The 25,180-nt window shown below is 42.3% G+C and overlaps 1 long non-coding RNA gene across 1 annotated transcript; it reads right to left on the bottom strand.

The window, feature by feature from the left end:
• Nucleotides 1–17,980: 17,980 nt before the first annotated feature.
• Nucleotides 17,981–24,668, bottom strand: LOC132344754 (uncharacterized). Its single transcript, XR_009493708.1, has 4 exons — nucleotides 23,561–24,668; nucleotides 22,670–22,921; nucleotides 21,858–21,986; nucleotides 17,981–19,078 (listed from the first exon to the last, which is right to left on the bottom strand). It is a non-coding gene; the product is annotated as an uncharacterized lncRNA (long non-coding RNA).
• Between the last annotated feature and the right edge of the window lie 512 nt (nucleotides 24,669–25,180).

Below are 25,180 nucleotides of genomic sequence, written 5' to 3'. Positions count from 1 at the left end.
AACCACAGTTTCAATGTGTGGAAACAACCTGACAATATACTGAGAATCAGAATAAAGGTTAAATTCTTCATCTGCAAACAGCAAAAGCTTCTATGACTGCTGTTATTTCAGCTCTTTGAGCTGAAGTTTCCTGTGTTTCTAAAACTTTCTGATGACTTTTAGTAACTATGGAGGCTTTACCATTTGCTGACCCATCAGTAAAAGCTATCTGAGCATTTGGAATAGGAGACTGTTTGCATCTGATGGGAAAAATAACTGGATGTTTGGACATAAAATTCAGCAAAACATGGGAGGGTAAATGATGCAAAATTTGACCACAATAATTTTCTATGGCAATCTGCCAATCCTCAAAGATTAGAAGAGCATCAAGTTGTTCTTTATTATATGGAATTACAATTTCTGATGGCTCTTTACCAAATAATTCAATGCTCCACTTTTTTCCTTTAATATCAACGTACCTATCAGTCCTGGATAAGAAGCCGCTACTTTTTTTAATTTGAGCGGGAAAGTGGACGCACTCTAGGGGGCCGTTTTGCCATAAAACCAATTTTTTGTCTGGCTACCCCAATTACACCTATGGGGGTTTTATGGCAAAGGAATTGTCAAGCAATTGTCAATTTAATTTTTAAAATTTTTTAAATTTACATTTTAACAACATAAATTTAGGGATATGTTAATTTAGGTCTAATGTTTAGGTTTCTGTATAAATTTAAATAATAAATGTATAACCTCCTTATCTCATCTTGGTATACAGATATACCTAAATGCAAAATGTATTTATATATGTATTTATATATGTCAACAAGTATAAACTTATTGACATATAATATATATAAATCAATATACTTGAATTAATCTTTATAATTAATATATTAATTAATATATATTACAGCAATACAACACGTACACTGCTAATACCAACCAACACAAACCAATGTACTGCAAGAGCACATGTCACACATATATAATTATACAGTATATAGAACATATATCATCACAGCACATCAATCCATACCAATTAATATCAGCCACATACACATTATATTACTGCAATATATATTTAATTATACAGTATATATATAATATGCATATATAGTATACATATTAATTTATATACAAATTAATTAAGTGTAGATCTATAAATAGAATTAGGTATACCTTATTTATACCCATACCTAATTAGGCAAACTGTAATTAGGCAACTATATTTATATTATGTATTTATAACAATATATAAAGTATTGTTAATTGTACTGCCTGTTGATAACTAAGAAATTGAGAAAACCCTTCTCTGCGTATCTCCTATTTGAGACAGCACGTCCCTCCCCCATAGGGTAAAGGGGAGCATAGGAACTACATAGGGTTGGAAAGTTTCACAGGTATCCTCAAATTGCCAATCTAACATTTTTGAACTTTTAACTACTGTGGGGGCTTGAGGGCAAATGAAACAAAATTTGACCCCTGAAATCTATCAGGGCAACTTGCCAATCATCACTATTTTTAAAAGACTTGTAGTTGATCCTTACTGAATGGAATTATTATATTTGCTACTTCTTTTCTAAAAAGTTCCACACTTCTTTTTTCCTCCTTTTATAATTAATTATGCCACCAAGCTGGGATAAGATAAAACTATTTTTCTTGGGGTCACTGGTAGATGGAACCAATGGGCCTTTTTGTCACAAGCACCCTGTAGGTGTATGTTTTGTGGCAAGAATAATTTAATCTCATCTTTTGGTAATATTAATCCTAATTAACTGATCATTTAAAGTCTCATCTACTTTAACAAAAGCCGACTCTGTCTCATTAGTCAACTTTCTCTTAGAACTGGAATGAGGGTCGCTTTTTAAGCAATCAAACAAAGGCTTTAAATCTGCCGTAGTCAGTTTTAAATGTGGGTGTATCCAATTAATGTACTCTAATAATTTTTGGAAATCATTTAAAGTTAGTAAACAATCTCTCTGCAGCTTCAAAGGGGCATTATCAGTTTTCAAAACTTTTGGCAGGCCTAAATATGAGAAGCAAGTAAAGAGGTGTTCTACAACATCTTTATAAGCTTCTGCAGTTATCGTTTTGTAACCTAAATCTGGTCTATAGCTTTTTAGATGACAAGCAACCATCTAATCTTTGCTTGAATACTTCCAGCAATGGGGAACTCACTACTCTTCAAGGTTTTAAACTCTCCCTCACCTTTTCTCTACAGCATTTCCACCCCACATACCACTTTCTCTAATCCCACCAACTCATTTTCAGTAGTATGTGTTGGCCATGAGCTGGGCCAGTCTTTCCCAGCAATGTTAAGAGACGTCTGTTCCTGTGTCTAATAGCCCTGACATTTTCTTGAATTAAAAAAATTTTTAAAGGCCTAGAGGCTGTAATTTCCTGTACCCAAAAACCTAGATCACTAGATCCAAATCCTCTGGGGCTCCTAGCTTGAGAAGTCAAGGTTTTTCTTGTCTGATAGTAAGGTAAATGCAAAAGCTGTGTTACTCTTTGACCTTTATTAATTTGCACAGTTTTGGTAGGTGGCGAGATCAAAACTTTAATTTCTCCAATATAATCAGAATCTACTACACCATGCACCACCGAAATATTTTGAAAAGAAAGCGAGCTACGCCCTAGCACAAGTCCTACAATGCCCTCAGGCAGGGGACCAGCCACTCCCATTGGAATCGGAGCACCCAGCATGTCAGGGGTTAATACTGTTGCTAAATCCCCTTACCGTTCCAATTTTCTTTTAGCCTGGGTGAGACCCCCCTGAGGGGGTTTTCTCCAAGGAGCAGCTCTGCATATAGTGCAGTCTGTTTTAAAAGCTCCACTGCTCAAAAAACTTTTTATCTTCCTCAGACTTAGGCAACACTTTGAGAGGCTTTTGGGGCAAAGTGGGGAACTCCTGGGCCCTGGAAGGCGCAAACGGAGGTGGCAGCAATGGCCTTAAATCAGAAAGTGGTGGATAAGTTTTTTTTTTTTTTAAGGTTTGCGCAGAGGCGGAGGGAGCTTGCCAGGGAGCCTGGTCACAGCGTCTCTTACTGTCTCTCTCTCTCCCTCTTTTCCTGCCTTTCTCACTTTTCTCTCCCCCTTCCTTTTTCGCTACCCTTCTCTTTCCTTTGTTTCTTTCCCTTTACCCTCTAGCTCTCTTTTTCTTCCCTCCTCTCTCTCTTTCTCTCTGTATCTCTTTTTCTAACTTCCTTTCTTCCTTTCTCTATCTTGCTGCATTCCCGGATTCCTTCCTTCTCCGTTCCTCTCTCCTTTTCTCTTTAGCTCTTCCTCTATCTTTAGATCTTTCTCTATTTTCTTTCCTTTTTTCTTTTTCGCTTTTTTTTTTCTTTTTATTTCTCTCTCTCTCTCTTTTTTTTGGCTTTGGTGAGGCCCTCCTGAGGGGGTTTTTCTGCAAGGAGCAGGCTCTGTATATTGTGTATTCTTTAAAAGCTCCTTAGTTTAAATGAATTTTTTAAAATCTTTTTCAGCCTTAGGCAATGCTCTGGGAGGCTTTGGATGTAAACTGGGGAATTCCTAAGCCCTGGGAGGTGCAAGCAGAGGTGGGGTAGTCGCCTTAAATCAGAAATTGTTTAATACATTTTTTAAATGTTTTTTTAATTTTATTTTATTTTTAAACTTTACAATATTGTATTAGTTTTGCCAAACATCAAAATGAATCCGCCACAGGTATACCTGTGCTCCCCATCCTGAACCCTCCTCCCTCCTCCCTCCCCATACCCTCCCTCTGGGTCATCCCAGTGCACCAGCCCCAAGCATCCAGTATCGTGCATCAAACCTGGACTGGCGACTCATTTCATACATGATATTATACATGTTCCCAAATCCCCCCACCCTCTCCCTTTCCCTCTCCCTCTCCCACAGAGTCCATAAGACTGATCTATACATCAGTGTCTCTTTTGCTGTCTCGTACACAGGGTTATTGTTACCATCTTTCTAAATTCCATATATATGTGTTAGTATACTGTATTGGTGTTTTTCTTTCTGGCTTACTTCACTCTGTATAATAGGTTCCAGTTTCATCCACCTCATTAGAACTGATTCAAATGTATTCTTTTTAATTGCTGAGTAATACTCCATTGTGTATATGTACCACAGCTTTCTTATCCATTCATCTGCTGATGGGCATCTAGGTTGCTTCCATGTCCTGGCTATTATAAAGTGCTGCGATTTACATTGGGGTACACATGTCTCTTTCCCTTCTGGTTTCCTCAGTGTGTATGCCCAGCAGTGGGATTGCTGGATCATAAGGCAGTTCTATTTCCAGTTTTTTAAGGAATCTCCACACTGTTCTCCATAGTGGCTGTACTAGTTTGCATTCCCACCAACAGTGTAAGAGGGTTCCCTTTTCTCCACACCCTCTCCAGCACTTATTGCTTGTAGACTTTTGGATTGCAGCCATTCTGACTGGCGTAAAATGGTATCTCATAGTGGTTTTGATTTGCATACCTCTGATAATGAGTGATGTTGAGCATCTTTTCATGTGTTTGTTAGCCATCTGTATGTCTTCTTTGGAGAAATGTCTATTCAGTTCTTTGGCCCATTTTTTGATTGGGTCATTTATTTTTCTGGAGTTGAGCTGTAGGGGTTGCTTGTATATTTTTGAGATTAGTTGTTTGTCAGTTGCTTCATTTGCTATTATTTTCTCCCATTCTGAAGGCTGCCTTCTCACCTTGCTAATAGTTTCCTTTGTTGTGCACAAGCTTTTAAGTTTAATTAGGTCCCATTTGTTTATTTTTGCTTTTATTTCCAATATTCTGGGAGGTGGGTCATAGAGGATCCTGCTGTGATGTATGTTGGAGAGTGTTTTGCCTATGTTCTCCTCTAGGAATTTTATAGTTTCTGGTCTTACATTGAGATCTTTAATCCATTTTGAGTTTATTTTTGTGTATGGTGTTAGAAAGTGAAATTCAACATCCATTTATGATAAAAACTCTCCAGAAAGCAGGAATAGAAGGAACATACCTCAACATAATAAAAGCTATATATGACAAACCCAGAGCAAACATTATCCTCAATGGTGAAAAATTGAAAGCATTTCCTCTAACGTCAGGAACAAGACAAGGGTGCCCACTTTCACCTTTACTATTCAACATAGTTTTGGAAGTTTTGGCCACAGCAATCAGAGCAGAAAAAGAAATAAAAGGAATCCAAATTGGAAAAGAAGAAGTAAAACTCTCAACTATTTGCAGATGACATGATCCTCTACATAGAAAACCCTAAAGACTTCACCAGAAAATTACTAGAACTAATCAATGATTATAGTAAAGTTGCAGGATATAAAATCAACACACAGAAATCCCTTGCATTCCTATACACTAACAATGAGAAAACAGAAAGAGAAATTAAGGAAACAATTCCATTCACCATTGCAACAGAAAGAATAAAATACTTAGGAATATATCTACCTAAAGAAACTAAAGACCTATATATAGAAAACTATAAAATACTGGTGAAAGAAATCAAAGAGGACACTAATAGATGGAGAAATATACCATGTTCGTGGATTGGAAGAATCAATATAGTGAAAATGAGTATACTATCCAAAGCAATTTATAGATTCAATGCAATCCCCATCAAGCTACCAACGTATTCTTCACAGAGCTAGAACAAATAATTTCACAATTTATATGGAAATACAAAAAACCTCGAATAGCCAAAGCTATCTTGAGAAAGAAGGGTCCTGGAGGAATCAACCTACCTGACTTCAGGCTCTATTACAGAGCCACAGTTATCAAGACAGTATGGTACTGGCACAAAGACAGAAATATAGATCAATGGAACAAAATAGAAAGCCCAGAGATAAATCCACACACATATGGACAACTTATTTTTGACAAAGGAGGCAAGAATATACAATGGATTAAAGACAATCTCTTTAACAAGTGGTGCTGGGAAAACTGGTCAACCACTTGTAAAACAATGTTGGATAAAATTTTAAAGGCTTGTGTAGAGGTGGAGGGGGCTCGCCCTCGCCAGGGCACCCAGCCGCAGCGTCCTGTAAGCCCTCTCCTTCCTCAGGAAGTAGAGCACAGTCTCCCTCCTTTTCTTTGTCAATGGCAGAAAATATGATCTGTGGAGAAGGTGGAGACCCATTACCATCCACCGCTATAGCCTCTCCCATAGGCTATCCAACAGCCTCATGACGGGGGTCCAGAACATTTTTAATAATACACTCCAGTGTTCTTTCCTGGAGAATCCCGGGGAAGGGGGAGCCTGGTGGGGTGCCATCTATGGAGTCGCACAGAGCTGGACATGACTGAAGCGACTTAGCAGCAGCAGCACTAGCATACAACACAAGAGGTTCCTCGAGATACCCATCACAATTCAAGAGGAACCCCAAGGTTCCTGCCACAACTCTAGAATAGCCCCGTGTTCCCCACTTCATCTCAAGATATGTATGGGTTGACTCCCCTGCTTCAACTCGAGAGGAATCCCGACTTTCCCCTCGCACCTTAATATGAGGCCTGTCCCACCTATTGTAACTTGAGAGGTACCCCGCAGTTCCCGCCGAAAGATGAAAGGACACCGAGTTCCCCCTCAACTCGAGATAAGGCCTGATTCCCGTGCACTGACTTGAATGGAACACAAGTATCCCCTCACAACACGAACGGAGGTTTGACTCCCCTGTTACACCTCTAGAAAAGGCCCAAGTTCCCTGCCTCAACTCGACAGGAGAATTGACACCCCTTTTTAAACTCGAGAGGAAAGTGGAGTTCCATATCTCAAAATGAGACGAGGCCTAACTCCCCTGTTAAAACTCTATTAGTTCAGTTTAGTTCAGTCGCTCAGTCGTGTCCGACTCTTCGCGACCCCATGAATCACAGCATGCCAGGCCTCCCTGTCCATCACCAACTCCCGGAGTTCACTCAGACTCATGTCCACCGAGTCAGTGATCCCATCCAGCCATCTCATCCTCTGTCGTCCCCTTCTCCTCCTGCCCCCAATCCCTCCCAGCATCAGAGTCTTTTCCAATGAGTCAACTTTTTGCATGAGGTGGCCAAAGTACTGGAGTTTCAGCTTTAGCATCATTCCTTCTAAAGAAATCCCAGGGCTGATCTCCTTCAGAATGGACTGGTTGGATGTCCTTGCAGTCAAAGGGACTCTCAAGAGTCTTCTGCAACACCACAGTTCAATACCATGCCCTTACCTGCTTTCTTACACCATCTCACGACCTCATACACCCCCATATACTCTCGCATGTCCTTGCATGCCCTCTCATGCTATTCATGCCCTCACACATTCTTGCACACTCTCACACATCTGTGCATGCTCTCACATGCCTTTGCATGCCCTCATTGCCCTTGCATGCATTCACATGGCCACACATGCCCTTCCATGTTCTCACATGCTCTCACAAGTCCTCACACTCTTTCCCAACCTCGTGCACCCTTGCACATCCTTCTATGCTCTCACACATCCTCACACATCTTTGAATCTCCTTGGCTGTCCTTGCACACCATCACACACTCTCGCACATCCTCACATGCTCTTGCACACCCTTTCACACTATTACACTCTCTCCCACTACCTCACTCACTGTTACACTCCTCCCACAACTTTTCAGTCTTACACCTCCTCCCTCACCCTTACACTCCCTCACACACTGTCACTCACTCTTACACTTCCTCTCACACCCTTGCACATTCTTACACTCCATTGAATACCCTCACACACTCTTATATTCCATTGCACACGCTCACACACTTACACTGCCTTGCTCACTCTTACACTCCTTGGACACCCTCACACATTCTTATACCTCCTCCCATGTTCTTATAATCCCTGAAACGACCACTAGTTCCAAGTGACTCCAAATTTACTATGCACCTGGGATCTCTCTTAAACTCCCTGGAACACCCTCTCACACTCTTACATTCCATCTCACACCCTAGCACACTATTACACTCTCTCACACACCCTCACACACTCTTATAATCCCTTGCAGACCCTCACAAACTCTTACACTCCTTCATATGCTCTTCCATTTCCTTGCACACCATTCCACACTCTTACACTCTCTAACATGCTACTACAATGCCTCGCACCCTCCTACACTCCTTTGCATGCGCACACACACACACACACACTTACACTCCCTCACTCATCTTCGCACACTGTTATACTTCTTTGCATGCTCTGAGATTTCCTCACCCACCCTTACACACCCTTACACTCCATAGCATACCCTTGCACACTCTTACACTACCTTGCATGCTGTTACAATCCCTTGCACATCATCGCACACTCTTACTCTCTTGCATACTATTACACTCACTTGCACACTCTCACACGCTCTTACACACTTTCCCACAACCTTGCACAATCTTACACTCCCTATCATGCTCTTATACTCCCTTGCACAACCTTAAATGCACTTAAACTTCCTTGCAAGGATTTACATTCCCTTGCACACACTCACACACCCTAACTCCATAGCACACCTTGACACTCTACACTACATGCTTACATCCCTTGATACCATCAACCTCTACATCTCTTTCATACATTACACCCTCTTGCACACTCTCTACAGTCTTACAGTCCCTCAACGCTGTTACACATTCCACAACTGTGCATTCTTACCTCAATCAACCTATACTCCTTGCAAACCTTAAATGACTTAACTCTCTTTCAAGGATTACATCTTGCACACTCACCACCTTAAACTCTGCACACCCTGCACACTCTACATCTGCATGCTACATCGTCCCACTCTTACACCTCTTTATACACCCTGCTCCTCTAACAGCTTACTCCTCACCGCTCTACACACTTCCCACAACCTTGTACATTCTTACACTCACTAACATGCTCTATACTCCCTTGCACAACCTCTAAATGCAATAAACTCCTGTGCAAAAGGATATTACAATCCTTGCACACCCTTGCTACCCTTACACTCCATCAGACACCTCAACACACTTCCTTACACCAACCCTGATGCATCTTTACACTCTGTGGCACTACCTGACAAACTTATACTTCTTCACACACCCTTCCATACTCTTACACTGCCTCTCATACTCTTATCTCCTGCACACCCTTGCACACTTTTACATTCCATTGCAATCCTCACACACTCTTACACTCCCTTACACACCCTTGAACACTCGTATACACACTCACACATCATTGCACACTATTACATTCCCTCACATGCTCTGAGTCTCCCTCGCACATCTTCACACACTCTTTCACTCCATCATACACAGTCTCACACTTTAATCTCACTCTTACACTCCCCTGAACATTCTTGAACACTCTTACACTCTCTTGCACACTCTTACAATCCCTCACATGCCCTCATGCAGTCTTATTCTCCCTCACATACTCTTAAATACTCTTACACTCCCTTGCACACTCTTACATTCCATCTCACACCCTCACACATTTACACTCCCTCCCAAACATACATCTATGGTCACCTGTACATTGTCTCAGGGTCAGACCATATACATTTTGTCACAAATTCACAGTTAACATGATTACCCCACCTACCAGACCGTGTACCTGGAGTCACATTTCCAGTTTCCAGGGTAATCCTCACATCCAGACCTTACACATTGTGTCACTTGTCCACAGTCTCCGAGGTAAACCCCTCCCAGACCCTACACCTGCAGTCACATGTCCACAGTCTCCACGGTGACCTCACATCACCTACCCTGTACCTGGAGTTGTGGTGACTCTCCTTCCACACCCTTTACCTGGGCTCACATGTCCATAGTCACTAGGATGACTCCCTTTCCAAACACTGTACCTGGGGTCACATGTACACAGTCTCCAAGGCGACCCCCTCTCCCAGACCCTGTCTATTTATTTTCTATTTGCTAAACTCTCACCCTTTAACAGTCCTTAATGGTGGTGGTTTAGTCACTAAGTCGTGTCCAACTCTTGTGACCCCATGAACTGTAGCCAGCGAGGTTCCTCTATCCATGGGATTCTCCAGGCAAGAATACTGGAGTGGGTTGCCATTTCCTTCTCCAGGAAATCTTCTCAGCCCAGCAATCAAACCTGGGTCTCCTGCATTGCAGGTAGATTCTTTACTGACTGAGCTATAGGGGAAGCTTTTGAGCTATGAGGGAATGCCCAGACCCTGTGCCTGGGGTCACACTTTGACAATATCCAGGGTGTCCCTCCTGCCCATAACCTGCACCTCGTGACATATGTCCAGTCAACAGGGTGACCCCTCTCCCAAATCCTGCACTTGGGGTCACATGTCCACAGTCTAGGGTGACACTCTCCCAGAAACTGTACCTGGGGTCACATGTCCAGTCTCCAGGGTGACCCCCTTCCAAGACCCTGCACGTGTCCACAGTCTCCACAGTGACCCAGTTTCCAAACAATGTACCTGGGATCCTATGTTCACAATCTCCAGGGTGACTCTGGACCAGGGTCACATGTCTACAGTCTAAAGTGTGACCCCACCTCCTATACCCTATATATGGAGTCACACATCCACAATCTCCAAGATGACACCTCCCCAGACCATGCACCTGGAATCACACATCCAGTCTTCAGGGTTAGCCCTCTCCCCAGACCCTACAATTTGGGTCAAACGTCCACATTACCCATGCTGACATCACTTCCCAGATGCTGTACCTGGGGTCACATGTCCACAGTCTCCAGGGTGTCCCTGCCTCCAAGTTCCAATACCTGGGGTCACACGCCCACAGTGTTCATTTTGACCTCCTCCCAGACCCTGCACCAAGGGTAAGATATCCACAGTCTCTACAGAGGCCCCTCTTCCAGACCCTACATGTGGGATCAGATGTCCACAGTTCATAGGGTGACCCCATCACTCAGACCTGCTGTCACATGTCCACAGTCCCCAGGGTGAAAGTGCCCCCCAGAATCTGTACCTGAAGTCAAAGGTGCACCCTCTCCATGATGACAAACATCCCAGACACTGAAACTGGGTCACACATGCACAGTCTCGAGGGTGACTGCAGCCCACATCCAAGCACCTGGTGTACATATTCAGAGTCTCCATGCTGACACCCCTCTTCAGATACTATACCAGGTGTCACATGGTCACCGTTTTCCTGGTGAACACCTTTGCAGACCCTGTACATGGGATCACATGTTCACATTCTGCAGGGTGAATGTCCTCCAAAACCCTGAACCTGGGGTCCACAGTTTCCAAAGCAAACCCACCTCAAGACCCTGCACCGGGGTCGCATGTCCAGTCTCAAGGGTGACCTCACCTCCCAGACCCTTGTCCTGGGTTCACACATCCACAGGCTCCATTTTGACTGCTTTGAAGTACCTGCACCTGGGGTCACATGTCAAAATTCTTGTTGACACTACTCACACCCACACTTGGGTTCACATGTCCACAGTATCCAGGGTGACTACAACTTACCAGGTTCACAAGTCGATATTCATCTGGGTGACACCCTCCCAGAACCTGTATGTGTAGTCACACATCCACAGTCTCCTTGGTGTGACCCCTCCCCAGACCTGAGACCTTGGGTCACATGTCCACTGGCCCCAGGGTAACCCCACTTCCCAGACCCTGTACCTGGGGTCGCATGTCTAGAGTCTAAAGGGTGACCCACATCCCAGACCCTGCACCTGGGATCACACATAAACAGTCTCCAAGATAAGACCTCCTCCAGACTATGTACCTGGTGTCACATGACCACAGTGGCCAGTGTGACATCTCCCAGAGCCTGCACCTAAGGTCCCATATCCACAAGATCCAGGGTGACCCCCCTCCCACACCCTGGACCAGGGTCATATTTCTACAGTCTGAAGTGTGACTCCACCTCCCAGAAACTACACGTGGGGTCACACATAAACAGTATCCAGGGTAACCCCCTCTTGATCCTGTACCTGGGGTCAAATTTCTGTAGTATCCAGGGTGAATCCCTCCCAGACCACATACATGGGATCACATGTCCACAGTCTCTAGTATGAGCCAACATCCAGACTCTGTACCTGAGGTCTCATGACCACAATGTCCTGTGACACCACCTCCCAGTCCCTGCACTTAGGGTAACATGTCCAGAGTCCCCAGGGTAACACCCTCCCAGACCATTCACCTGATGTATTATGTCCACAATCCCCAGAGTGACCCCACGTCCCAGATCCTGCATCTGGGATCACACATCCACAGTATGCAGGGAGAGCAACCCCCAGACCCTGCATTTTGGGTCACACATTCATAGTCCTCAGGATGACCCCACCACCTAGACCCAGTAACCAGAAACACTTGCACACAATCTGCATGGTAACCCCACCTCCCAGACCCTATCCCTGGAATTTCACGTCCATAGTCTCCATGATGAACCCCTCTCAGATCATGCACCTGGGATCACACACCCACAGTTTCCAGGGTGACCCCCTTTCTCCCCTGCATCGGGGGTTATATGACCACAGTCTCCACGTTCACACCCCACATCAGATCCTTTACCTGGTATCACATGGCCACAGTTTCCCTGATGAACCCCTTCATAGACCCTATTCATAGGGTCACATGTTCATAGTCTCCAGGGTGAACACTCTCCCAGACCCTGCACCAGGGTTCACATATCCACAGTCTCCACAGTGACCCCACCTCCAAGACACTTCACCTGGTTTTACACATCCACAGGCTCCAGGGTCAGCCTCTATCCCAGACACTGCATTTTGGGTTACCTGTCCACTTTCTCAAGGGAGAAATCACCTAACAGAACCTTCACCTGGGGTCACATGTCCAGTCTCCACAGACAGCCCTCTCTCCAGACCCTGCACATGGTGTTAGATGACCACAGTCCAGGGTAACCCTTACTCCCAGACCTTTCACCTAGGGTCACACATCCACAGGCTAAAGGTTCACCCCTTTGAAATACAAGCCCCTGGGGTCAAATGTCCACAGTCTCCTTGGTGACACCTCGCCCAGACCCTGTACCTGGGGTCACATTTCCAATTTCCAGGGTAACTGCCTCTGCCAGACCCTACACCTGGGGTCACATATCCACATTATCCATGATGACCCCACCTCACCAGAACTTTTATCTCTGGTCATATGTACATAGTCTCCATGGTGACCACCACTCCCAGACTTTGAACCTCTGGTCACATTTCCAGGGTGACACGACTCCCCCCCCCCAACCCATACCTTTGGATACAGTCCACAGATTTCAGGGTGACACTACCACATTAGTCCAAGCACCTGGGATGACACGGCCACAGTTTCCATTGTAAGCTCCCTTCCCAGACCATATGCTGTTGTTATATGTCTACAGTTTCCAGGGTGACACTGTCCCAGATCCTGTATCTGAGATCACATGTCTTCAGTTCTCAGGGTGACGTCTCCCAGGCACTGTATTTGGGGTCACATATCTAGTCTCTCCCGTGTGCATTATCTCAGACCCAGTACCTGGTGACACATGTCCATATTCTCCGGGGTGCTGTCATTTCCCAGATCTTGTACCTGGGTCACATGTCCACAGTCTCAAATGTGAACCATCAACCAGACCCTGTACCTGGGGTAAAATATTTGCCATTTCCAGAGGACACCCTTCATACCCTGTACCTGAGGTCACAGTTACAAAATATCCAGGATGACATCCCCGCCCAGATCCTGAACCTGGTGTCATGCGTGCACAGACTCCAGTGTGACCACACTCCCAGACCCTGTTCAGTTCAGTTCAGTCACTCAGTCGTGTCTGACTTTCTGCAACCCCATGAATCGAAGCAGACCAGGCCTCCCTGTCCATCACCAACTCCCGGAGTTCACTCAGACTCAAGCCTGTCGAGTCAGTGATGCCATCCAGCCATCTCATCCTCTGTCGTCCCCTTCTCTTCCTGCCCCAATCCCTCCCAGCATCAGAGTCTTTTCCAATGAGTCAACTCTTCACATGAGGTGGCCAAAGTGCTGGAGTTTCAGCTTTAGCGTCATTCCTTCCAAAGAAATCACAGGGCTGATCTACTTCAGAGTGGACTGGTTGGATCTCCTTCCAGTCCAAGGGACTAGCAAGAGTCTTCTCCAACACCACAGTTCAAAAGCATCAATTCTTCAGCATTCAGCCTTCTTCATAGTCTAACTCTCACATCCATACATGACCACAGGAAAAACCATAGCCTTGACTAAACGGACATTTGTTGGCAAAGTAATGTCTCTGCTTTTGAATATGCTATCTAGGTTGGTCATAACTTTCCTTCCAAGGAGTAAGCGTCTTTTAATTTGATGGCTGCAGTCACCATCTGCAGTGAGTTTGGAGCCGAAAAAAATACAGTCTGACACTGTTTCCACTGTTTCCCCATCTATTTCCCATGAAGTGATGGGACCGGATGCCATGATCTTCATTTTCTGCATGTTGAGCTTTAAGCCAACTTTTTCACTCTCCTCTTTCACTTTCATCAAGAGGCTTTTTAGTTCCTCTTCACTTTCTGCCATAAGGGTGGTGTCATCTGCATATCTGAGGTTATTGATATTTCTCCCGGCAAACTTGATTCCAGCTTTTGCTTCTTCCAGCCCAGCGTTTCTCATGATGTACTCTGCATATAAGTTAAATAAGCAGGGTGACAATATACAGCCTTGACGTACTCCTTTTCCTATATGGAACCAGTCTGTTTTTCCATGTCCAGTTCTAACTGTTGCTTCCTGAACTGAATACAGATTTCTCAGGAGGCAGGTCAGGTGGTCTGATATTCCCATCTCTTTCACAATTTCCCACAGTTTATTGTGATCCACACAGTCAAAGGCTTTGACATAGTCAATAAAGCAGAAATGGATGTTTTTCTGGAACTCTTGCTTTTCCAGGATCCAGCGGATGTTGGCATTTTGATCTCTGGTTCCTCTGCCTTTTCTAAAACCAGCTTGAACATCAGGAAGTTCATGGTTCACATATTGCTGAAGCCTGGCTTGGAGAATTTAGAGCATTACTTTACTGGCATGTGACATGAGTGCAATTGTGCGGTAGTTTGAGCATTCTTTGGCATTGCCTTTCTTTGGGATAGGAATGAAAACTGACCTTTTCCAGTCCTGTGGCCACTTCTGAGTTTTCCAAATTTGCTGGCATACTGAGTGCAGCACTTTCACAGCATCATCTTTCAGGATTTGAAATAGCTCAACTGAAATTCCATCACCTCCACTAGCTTTGTTCGTAGTGATGCTTTCTAAGGCACATTTGACTTCACATTCCAGGATGTCTGGCTCTAGGTCAGTGATCACACCATCATGATTATCTGGGTCGTGAAGATCTTTTTTGTATAGTTTTTCTGTGTATTCTTGCCACCTCTTCTTGATATCTTCTGCTTCTGTTAGGTCCATATCATCTCTGTCCTTTATCGAGCCCATTTTTGCATGAAATATTCCCTTGGTATCTCTAATTTTCTTGACGAGATCTCTAGTCTTTTTCATTCTGTTGTTTTCCTCTATTTCTTTGCATTGATCGCTGAGGAAGGCTTTCTTATCTCTTCTTGCTATTCTTTGGAACTCTGCATTCAGATGCTTATATCTTTCCTTTTCTCCTTTGCTTTTCGCTTCTCTTCTTTTCACAGCTATTTGTAAGGCCTCCCCAGACAGCCATTTTGCTTTTTTGCATTTCTTTTCCATGGGGATGGTCTTGATCCCTGTCTCCTGTACAATATCACGAACCTCTGCCCATAGTTCATCAGGTACTCTATCTATCAGGTCTAGGCCCTTAAATCTATTTCTCACTTCCACTGTATAATCATAAGGGATTTGATTTAGGTCATACCTGAATGGTCTAGTGGTTTTCCCCACTTTCTTCAATTTAAGTCTGAATTTGGTAATAAGGAGTTCATGATCTGAGCCACAGTCAGCTCCTGGTCTTGTTTTTGTTGACTGTATAGAGCTTCTCCATCTTTGGCTGCAAAGAATATAATCAATCTGATTTCAGTGTTGACCATCTGGTGATGTCCATGTGTAGAATCTTCTCTTGTGTTGTTGGAAGAGGGTGTTTGCTATGACCAGTGCATTTTCTTAGCAAAACTCTATTAGTCTTTGCCCTGCTTCATTCCATATTCCAAGGCCAAATTTTCCTGTTACTTCAGGTGTTTCTTGACTTCCTACTCAATATGCCAGCAAATTTGGAAAACTCAGCAGTGGCCACAGGACTAGAAAAGATCGGTTTTCATTCCAATCCCAAAGAAAAGCAATGCCAAAGAATGCTCAAACTACCGCACAATAGCTCTCATCTCACATGCCGGTAAAGTAATGCTCTAAATTCTCCAAGCCAGGCTTCAGCAATATGTGAACCATGAACTTCCTGATGTTCAAGCTGGTTTTAGAAAAGGCAGAGGAATCAGAGATCAAAATGCCAACATCCGCTGGATCATGGAAAAAGCAATGGAGTTCCAGAGAAACATCTATTTCTGCTTTATTGACTATGTCAAAGCCTTTGACTGTGTGGATCACAATAAACTATGGGAAATTATGAAAGAGATAGGAATACCAGACCACCTGATCTGCCTCTTAAGAAATCTGTATTCAGTTCAGGAAGCAACAGTTAGAACTGGACATGGTAAAACACACTGGTTCCAAAAAGGAAAAGGAGTACATCAAGGCTATATATTGTCACCCTGCTTATTTAACTTATATGCAGAGTACATCATGAGAAACGCTGTAATGGAATACACACAAGCTGGAATCAAGATTGCAGGGAGAAATATCAACAACCTCAGATATGCAGATGACACCACCCTTATGGCAGAAAGTGAAGAGGAACTAAAAAGCCTCTTGATGAAAGTGAAAGTGGAGAGTGAAAAAGTTGGTTTAAAGCTCAACATGCAGAAAATGAAGATCATGGCATCCGGTCCCATCACTTCATGGGAAATAGATGGGGAAACAGTGGAAACAGTGTCAGACTGTATTTTTTTCGGCTCCAAACTCACTGCAGATGGTGACTGCAGCCATCAAATTAAAAGACGCTTACTCCTTGGAAGGAAAGTTATGACCAACCTAGATAGCATATTCAAAAGCAGAGACATTACTTTGCCAACAAATGTCCATTTAGTCAAGGCTATGGTTTTTCCCGTGGTCATGTATGGATGTGAGAGTTAGACTATGAAGAAGGCTGAGTGCTGAAGAATTGATGCTTTTGAACTGTGGTGTTGGAGAAGACTCTTGCTAGTCCCTTGGACTGGAAGGAGATCCAACCAGTCCACTCTGAAGGTGAACAGCCCTGTGATTTCTTTGGAAGGAATGACGCTAAAGCTGAAACTCCAGTACTTTGGCCACCTCATGCGAAGAGTTGACTCATTGGAAAAGACTCTGATATTGGGAGGGATTGGGGGCAGGAGGAGAAGAGGACAACAGAGGACGAGATGGCTGGATGGCATCACTGACTAGATGGATGTGAGTCTGAGTGAACTCCTGGAGTTGGTGATGGACAGGGAGGCCCGGCGTGCTGCAATTTATGGGGTTGCAAAGAGTCGGACACGACTGAATGACTGAACTAACTAACTAACTAAGATGCATTTGAAGAGTTGAGAGGCTTTAAGAATAAATGATTCAAGGCTAAAATGATCCCCATATATAACTCAAATTGACATGAATAAAAATAAAATTGTATCAACAAATATAACAAAAAGCTATGACAAGCTACTGAAGACAAAGTACGATATATCAGGAAGGGGAGCACATGTATACCTGTGATGGATTCATTTTGATATTTGGCAAAACCAATACAATTATGTAAAGTTTAAAAATAAAATAAAATTAAAAAAAAAACAAAAAACAAAAACAAAGTACGATACATAAAATACAGCCTCTGGGAAACCTGGAATTGACTAACAAGATAATCCAGGTAACTGAAGCTTCATTTCAAAATATTCATTTCAGGTTTGAGCATTGCATTTATCTGCTTCATCATAATACTGAAATGTGGTAACATAAAGATTAAAATTATTACCTTAATAAAGAGTAAATTACTAGTACCTGTCTATGTTAACAATTTAGAACTAAATCTCTTAACATTTCATAAATGACACGATGTCCCTACACAAAGTAAAAGATTTCTTTGGTCTAATTTTTATTTGCTGGATACAAAGTATGCTTTTAAGCTGGTTTAGAGACCATAGATTTACAGCCTGTGTATTTTTTATATTGAACTAGATTCAACATTTAGCCAGAATCAAGAATCACTTTGAACTTTCTTTCAGAAAGTCTGAGAATTATTTCTCCTTCTGGATACTCACTTCTCCTGCTTTCTCATTTTCGTACCAATACATTCTCTCTTTTAAATGATTCCATTTCTTGGTTAACTCCTTGTTTCTTTTCTCCAGCATCAGACCTTGTTTCTCATATTTGGCCTGAAGTTTTCTCACGATCTGCTGAAACTGGTCTTGGATGCTAATGACCGTCTTCTCTTTACTGTCGGCTCCCAGTTGCTGTGGAGCAATATGTTTTCACTCTGGAGTTGAGATAATCTCTCCTCTAAGGATTCCTGATTTCCAAGGTATGTATTCACTTTGCCTTGTTCATTCTGATACATGTGTTCAATTTCCTGCTTTTGAAACTCTGATTGGCTTAGATCCCTCTGGACACGTTCTAACATCAAAGTCTTTTCTCTAAGATCATCTCTCGTGTGATGCAGCTTGATTTTCAGCTTTTTGAAGATACTTTCCACTGTAGATAGTTGCTGGGAAAGTGTCTCCTTGTTATCTTTTAGATTAGCCACATCATACTTCATTTTGTCCCGCGAGCATAACCACTCGTCTCTTGCTCTCTGGAAGGCAAGTTCCAGGTCTCTTTTTGATGTCTGACCTTGATCATGTAAGGCAACAGCCAGTCTAGAACGGTAGGATTTCACTTCTGTTTCCAGTCTTTGTTTACTTTCTTTTTTGTTCTCCAGCTTAGAGTTTAGCAGCACATTCTCAGCTGTCAGAGCATTAAGCTGGCCTGTATAGTGGGATATAGTCTTTGTTAATGTTTCCTCATTCAGTCTTATTGCCTTTTGAAGATCATCATTCTTTACTTTGAGAATTTCAATGTCCTCAAAATAGTTCTCTTCCTTTTCCTGGTGCTGATTTTTCAGTGCATCTATCTCCAGTCTTAGCATGGCAATTTCCTCCTGCAGCATGTGCTTTTTGTGCAACAGGTCTTTTGTTTGTTCACACTATCATAAACCTAAGTGAAACAAAGTAGATTTTTAGCTATTACTCAGTAAAGTGACATTCCATGATTTCTATGAAAGTGAAAGACTAACTTGTATGTTTATACAATGAAAAGACTGCACCAAGTGTGTCTCCAACAGGAAAAAATAAGGTTCAATTCAATTCTCAGACTTTATACAAGCAGAAATTCCAAAAGGTTCAATAATTTAATGGAAGGCAGTGAGTCCATGAAAGTAAAATAAAAATAAAAAAAAATCCCAAGAGACTTTTCAAGAAGCTCAGAACTGGAAAGGCTTCCCTCTGAACTACAATAAACCCAGAAGGCTTAAAATAAAAGATTCATAGATCTGACTACACTTAAAAATTGCATCTGATGTGGAATATTTATATAATGGAAAACTAGTAAGGCATAAAAAAGAATGAAATAATGCTATTTGCAGCAACAGGGATGGACTCAGATATTATCACCCTAAGTGATGTAAGTCAGACAAAGACAAGTATTATATCATACTGCTTATATGTAGAATCTAAAATGAACTTATTCACACAACAGAAAGAGACTCACAGACACAGAAAACAAACTTATGGTGACCACAGGGGAAAGCAGGGTAGGGGAAGGGATAAACTAGGATGTTGGGATTAACATATACACACTAGTAGATATAAAATAACCAACAGAGATATACTGTACAACATAAGGAACTACACTAAATATTCTGCAAGAATCTGAAACGGAATATGTGTGTACATGTGAGCATGTGTGTGAGTGAGTGTGTATGTGTATTAGTCACTCAGTCATGTCCAACTCTTTGGGACCCCATAGACTATAGCCTGCCAGGCTCCTCTGTCCATGGAATTTCCCAGGCAAGAATACTGGAATGGGTAGCCATTTCCTTCTCCAGGCTGCTGCTGCTACTGCTGCTAAGTCGCTTCAGTCGTGTCTGACTCTGTACGACCCCATAGACTTCAGCCCACCAGGCTCCCCCATCCCTGGGATTCTCCAGGTAAGAACACTGGAGTGGGTTGCCATTTCCTTCTCCAATACATGAAAGTGAAAAGTGAAAGTGAAGTTGCTCGGTTGTGTCTGACTCTTAGGGACCCCATGGACTGCAGCCTACCAGGCTCCTCTGCCCATGCGATTTTCCAGGCAAGAGTACTGGAGTGGGGTGCCATTGCCTTCTCCACCTTCTCCAGGGGATTTTCCCAACCCAAGGACTGAACCCAGGTCTCCTGCATTGCAGGCAGATTCTTTATACTCTGAACCAGCAGGGAAGCTCCATTTATATAATATACACACACATATACATATATATCTGAATCACTGTGCTGTATACCTGAAACTAACAGAATATTGTTAGTCAACTATAATTCAATAAACAACACCACTTGCTAGGTTTATAAACACTGCATTTGATACCTCCTATACATCTACTTCACAGTAAGAGCCTTAACTCTGTATAAATAGACTAAATTTTATACAAAAGTTTTTCCTTGAGAATATGCTATCTTCTAACATTTTAATAGGCAATTACAAAAGTTACACCCATTGACAACTGTACTAGACACTTCTACAAACATTAATTAACTCATTAGCTGTAATTATTCTGGAAAGGCAAAAGTTTAAAATATGAGTAAGCTACAGCCTTTTCGCCAGGTCTTTGGACTCTACTACTCGCTAAGAGTCAGACACGACTGAGCAACTTCACTTTCCCTTTTCACTTTCATGCACTGGAGAAGGAAATGGCAACCCACTCCAGTGTTCTTGCCTGGAGAATACCAGGGACGGGGCTGGTGGGCTGCCATCTCTGGGGTCACACAGAGTCGGACATGATTGAAGCGACTTAGCAGCAGCAGCAGCAGCAGTCTTCTTACATCATACCACATGTCTCTAGTACAAACATATCAATACAAAATAAGCTTCCTATTTCATTCATGGTACATACACTAATGGTAAATAAGCTAAAATTTAGAAAGCTCTTAGAAAACTATGAGATTATTTGCTGCTGTAATAACTTTCATTATCTCTCCATGTTTAAAATAGTAAGATGGGGAAAATACAATGGAAAACACTTATAACTATCACTAAATATATATTATGCCATATCTATCACTGTTCTCAAAATTTCCTTGTACTGAAATAGGACACTCACAGAGCAGAGTGCTCATTTTCTCACAAGTAGAAAAATCACATCCAAAATGTGGTCTCTGAACTGCCTATAGTTTCTTCCTTATCATTAGGGGAAGTGATAAACTAACCTAACAATCAATCGAGGAAGTGAAATCATTACCAAAACCCAGAATATCTTTAATTGGTAGCAAGAGTTCCCCCCCACCGCTTGGTGTGGGAGAGGCACTTTTATAAGTTTATTCTAAAGAAACAACTTTTTAAAGTGTTCAAAAGTGTTTTTACAACTGATGTCACAGTTTTTACAAAATGAAAAACAGTAAATGATGTGAAAAGGTCGTTGACAGGGTATTGGTTAAAGAAATGACAGTGGAGCCAAGAATGGACTCTGATTCAGACACTGAAGGTGACTACATGCATGGAGTGATGGACACATTCACTCCAAAGCAGAAGGACTTGGTCAGGTAGCACAGTTGATGGTGAACCATACATGGTCTTCCTTGCCTAAACCACAATCAGGGTGCCGGCTCCTCCAAGATAGTCACAAAAATTTGAGATTGATTCCTATGGAAAATATTAAAGGCCTCTCCTTGGATGAGGCCATCGTATGTCACTCCCTGACTGCTCTAGACAAATGGATTTGAATTACAAATACTACTTTCCTGACCTCTTTCCAAGAGCTTTTCGTTGTGGGAGATCTGCTGCTAGGACCTCGGGGATGGGACGCAGTCCATGTTTGAGAGGGACATCGGGTGTGGAAGCAAATTCCTCTGCTGTGAGATGCCACTTGAGAACTCTGCAGAAGGAAGGACAACCAACTTCAAGAGTGTCTGGTTTCTACCAACTTCTGGAAAAAAATCCCTGCACCTCTCGAGGACAACAGTTAACACCTGCCCTTGAGGTGTGGTAAGGAAGAACGCAGCTGGGAAAGCTGGAGCCAGCTCTGAGCTGTTCATGGGGCAGGTGGACTGGAGGGCTTATGGGCACAGAGGGAGGGGGGTCCACGACCCTCAGCCATCTGCCAGATTGAAGGCCAGAGGCAAGTTGATGTAAAATTAGGCACGATGGCCCCTCCCAGTGCCCCTTCTCTTCTAGACCTATTCACTCATGAATGGTCTGTCAAGGCTGAAGGATCGGTTGCCTGAGGTGGGCTGAGAGCTTAACCTCCAGTTTCTACACCATTCTCAACCCTGTGGTTTCTCAGGATCTATTGTGTGAGCTACTGACATGCCCTCTTCCTCCCTCTGCTTGAAAAAGTGCACCCAGCATGTCAGGATCATACAATTCTTATTTCCGGCCTTGTTACTTTTGGGAACTTTGAATTTCTTTTCTTTTGTTTTTAACAGTTAACCTAAAATTTCCTATAACACTAAACAAAATGACACTAAATAAATGGTATTTTTTAAAAAGGGGGATATTATAAGTAATATTGATAAAATCATGTTAGAAACTTGAAATTTTCACCAAAGATTACTCTACCCGATTCAGATTATTTCTCTCAGTCTTCACTTTCACTTCTACTGCTTGGAAAGTGAATTCTAGGTGCTGTTTCACTTCAACTTCTTTACTGTATTGGTCTTCTTTTCTTCTTAAATGCTCCCTCATTTTTTCATAAAACATCTCGGCATTTCTTCTATTTTCTTCTTCTTGCTTTAAGGTGAATCCGCAAAATTTAAAACTCTTCTTAGAAAATCATGATATTATTCACTGCTGCAATAACTTTTGTTCCCTCTTCACAATGTTTAAAATAGTAAACATGGGGGGAATACAATGAAAAACACTTAATAATGGTCACTGTTTTCAGACAGAGTGTTAAGAATAAAACTGCATAAATTCTATCCTAATTTTCTCTTGAGAAAAATGGCTACTTCATAAATCTGCTAATGGGAATGTAAAGTAATATAAACTTTCCTAAGAATAGTTTAGAAATATAGATCACAGACCATTTTTAAGTTCTCATACTTTGACCAAATTATACAATATTATTTTTAAAATGTATTTAAAATAATTAGAAAGGTAGAAATGAATTTATAGAAAATGTGTTCCTTGCAATATTAAATAGAATACATAAAAGTGAAAAAACAACTGAAAGTCAATTTGGTAAATATTTAATGGGGTTTCCATTATGGTGGACTTCTGTATGCTCATGAAAATGATGATTTGGAAAAATATACATTAAGTTATTGGAAGCATTCACTGTTAAGAAAATGCTATATTATTTCTAAGAATTTCACACTCCACAATACTACTAACATTTTCTCCTCTGTAAAATCCTAGAGGATAAGTTAGTCATTATAACATGTCTACATCTCTGCAGTATTAAAGGAAACAATAGTTCAAATATTTTTTTTAAAGTGAGGTGTACAGTACCTCAAGCTGCTGAGCTCTCGTTCCCACTCCACTTTCTGATGCTCTAACTGTGATTTCACTTCTTTCATTTCTGAGAGCTCTTTTTGTAGCCCACGAACCTTACTTTTCATTCTGTAAAATTCTCCTCTAAGTAGCCCACAGTGGCTTCTTTGAAAATCTACTAATCTTTCTTGCGAAAGAATTGTATCCTGAATTTTCAACAAGCCAACAGAACCTGCATGATGAAGAAAACAAAGATAGAAACAAACAAAAATTTATGTGAGTAATTTTTGAGTATAAAGGACTGTGCAATTCACGTTCACTCATCCACGCCCTGAACAAGTGTTAAGGGTCTATAATGTGGAAGATATTATTCCAAAGCTCTGCAAATAAAACAGATGCCCCTGGGTTTTGTTTAGCTTGAAGTCTAGTAGAAGACAAAGAAAAATAAAATAATTATGAGTTCAGATAGATACTCTAAGAAAAGAGAGTTCTATGATCATATAACAGAACTTGACATAGACTGGGTCCAGGAAAGATTTCCCTGGGGAAGAGATGTCACACTGAGAAATGAAGGATGAGCAGAAAGTAGTAAGTAGAGTAGGAAGAACAACCCTGTGGACAGTCTGCAGCTGCCATTATGTTTTTAACCAAGATAGAGTAAACAGCTACTGATTTACCTTCCTTAGTGGAGCAAGCAAAAACAACACCTACAAAATACATTAAACAATTATTTTCATGATAAAGGACTTCAGGGAATGAAAGACAATCCTGGAAACACATGAGGTTAGCCTAAGGAATGCCCCAGCTCACTGCCTTGAGAGAATTTCCAGGCCCCAACACAGGGAGAAGGAATGGAAGCTGAGTTAGCCAGACTCCCTGACAGGAGGTGATGAAGCTGACAGTCTGGTGAACCAAAGTGGGCAGAGATCACAGATTAGAACCATGGAGAGGAGAGAGGGGAACAGAGAGAAAAAGGACCCTGGAGATCTGAGGAGGAGCCCCTCGGGTATTTAGCAGAGGAAGGAACAGAGCCCATCTGGGAGAAACCACCTGAGACCAGGAAGAAACCATCTGAAAAGACTATAGGAACCTGTGACTGGTGCTCACTCAGTCCCAGGAATTCTATCTATTCTCATGAGCTGCTGCTGCTGCTGCTAAGTCGCTTCAGTCATGTCCGACTCTGGGCAACCCCATAGACGGCAGCCTACCAGGCACTGCCGTCCCTGGGATTCTCCAGGCAAGAACACTGGAGTGGGTTGCCATTTCCTTCTCCAATTCTCATGAGCTAGGCTGGGAAATTCCTAGATACCAGCAGAATGAACAGAGTAGTCAGCAAGGTCTTGCCTCCAAGGCAGGAAATAATCAGTCCTAGCCCCAGAGCCCCTCTGGATGCACCTATCGAATCATGAGAAACAAGAGCCAAAGAAGGATCTCTGGAAAACTCTCAATATTTGGAAACTAAATCACACGGGTCTAAATAACCCTTGGATCAAAAAGGTAATGAAAAGAGAAAGTACAAAGTATTTTGAACTGAAGGAAAATGAAAACGTTAAGACCAGCAGACATTTTAGGGAACTGACAAGCTGATTCTAAAATTCATGTAGAAAGAAGGGTGAAAACTAAAACCAGATGGAACCA

This window comes from Bos taurus, unplaced genomic scaffold (genome assembly GCF_002263795.3).
Source record: "Bos taurus isolate L1 Dominette 01449 registration number 42190680 breed Hereford unplaced genomic scaffold, ARS-UCD2.0 Leftover_ScbfJmS_1751, whole genome shotgun sequence".
NCBI lineage: Eukaryota > Metazoa > Chordata > Mammalia > Artiodactyla > Bovidae > Bos > Bos taurus.
The sequence above is the reverse complement of the archived record's forward strand: the minus strand, read 5'-3'. Positions and strand labels throughout refer to the sequence as shown.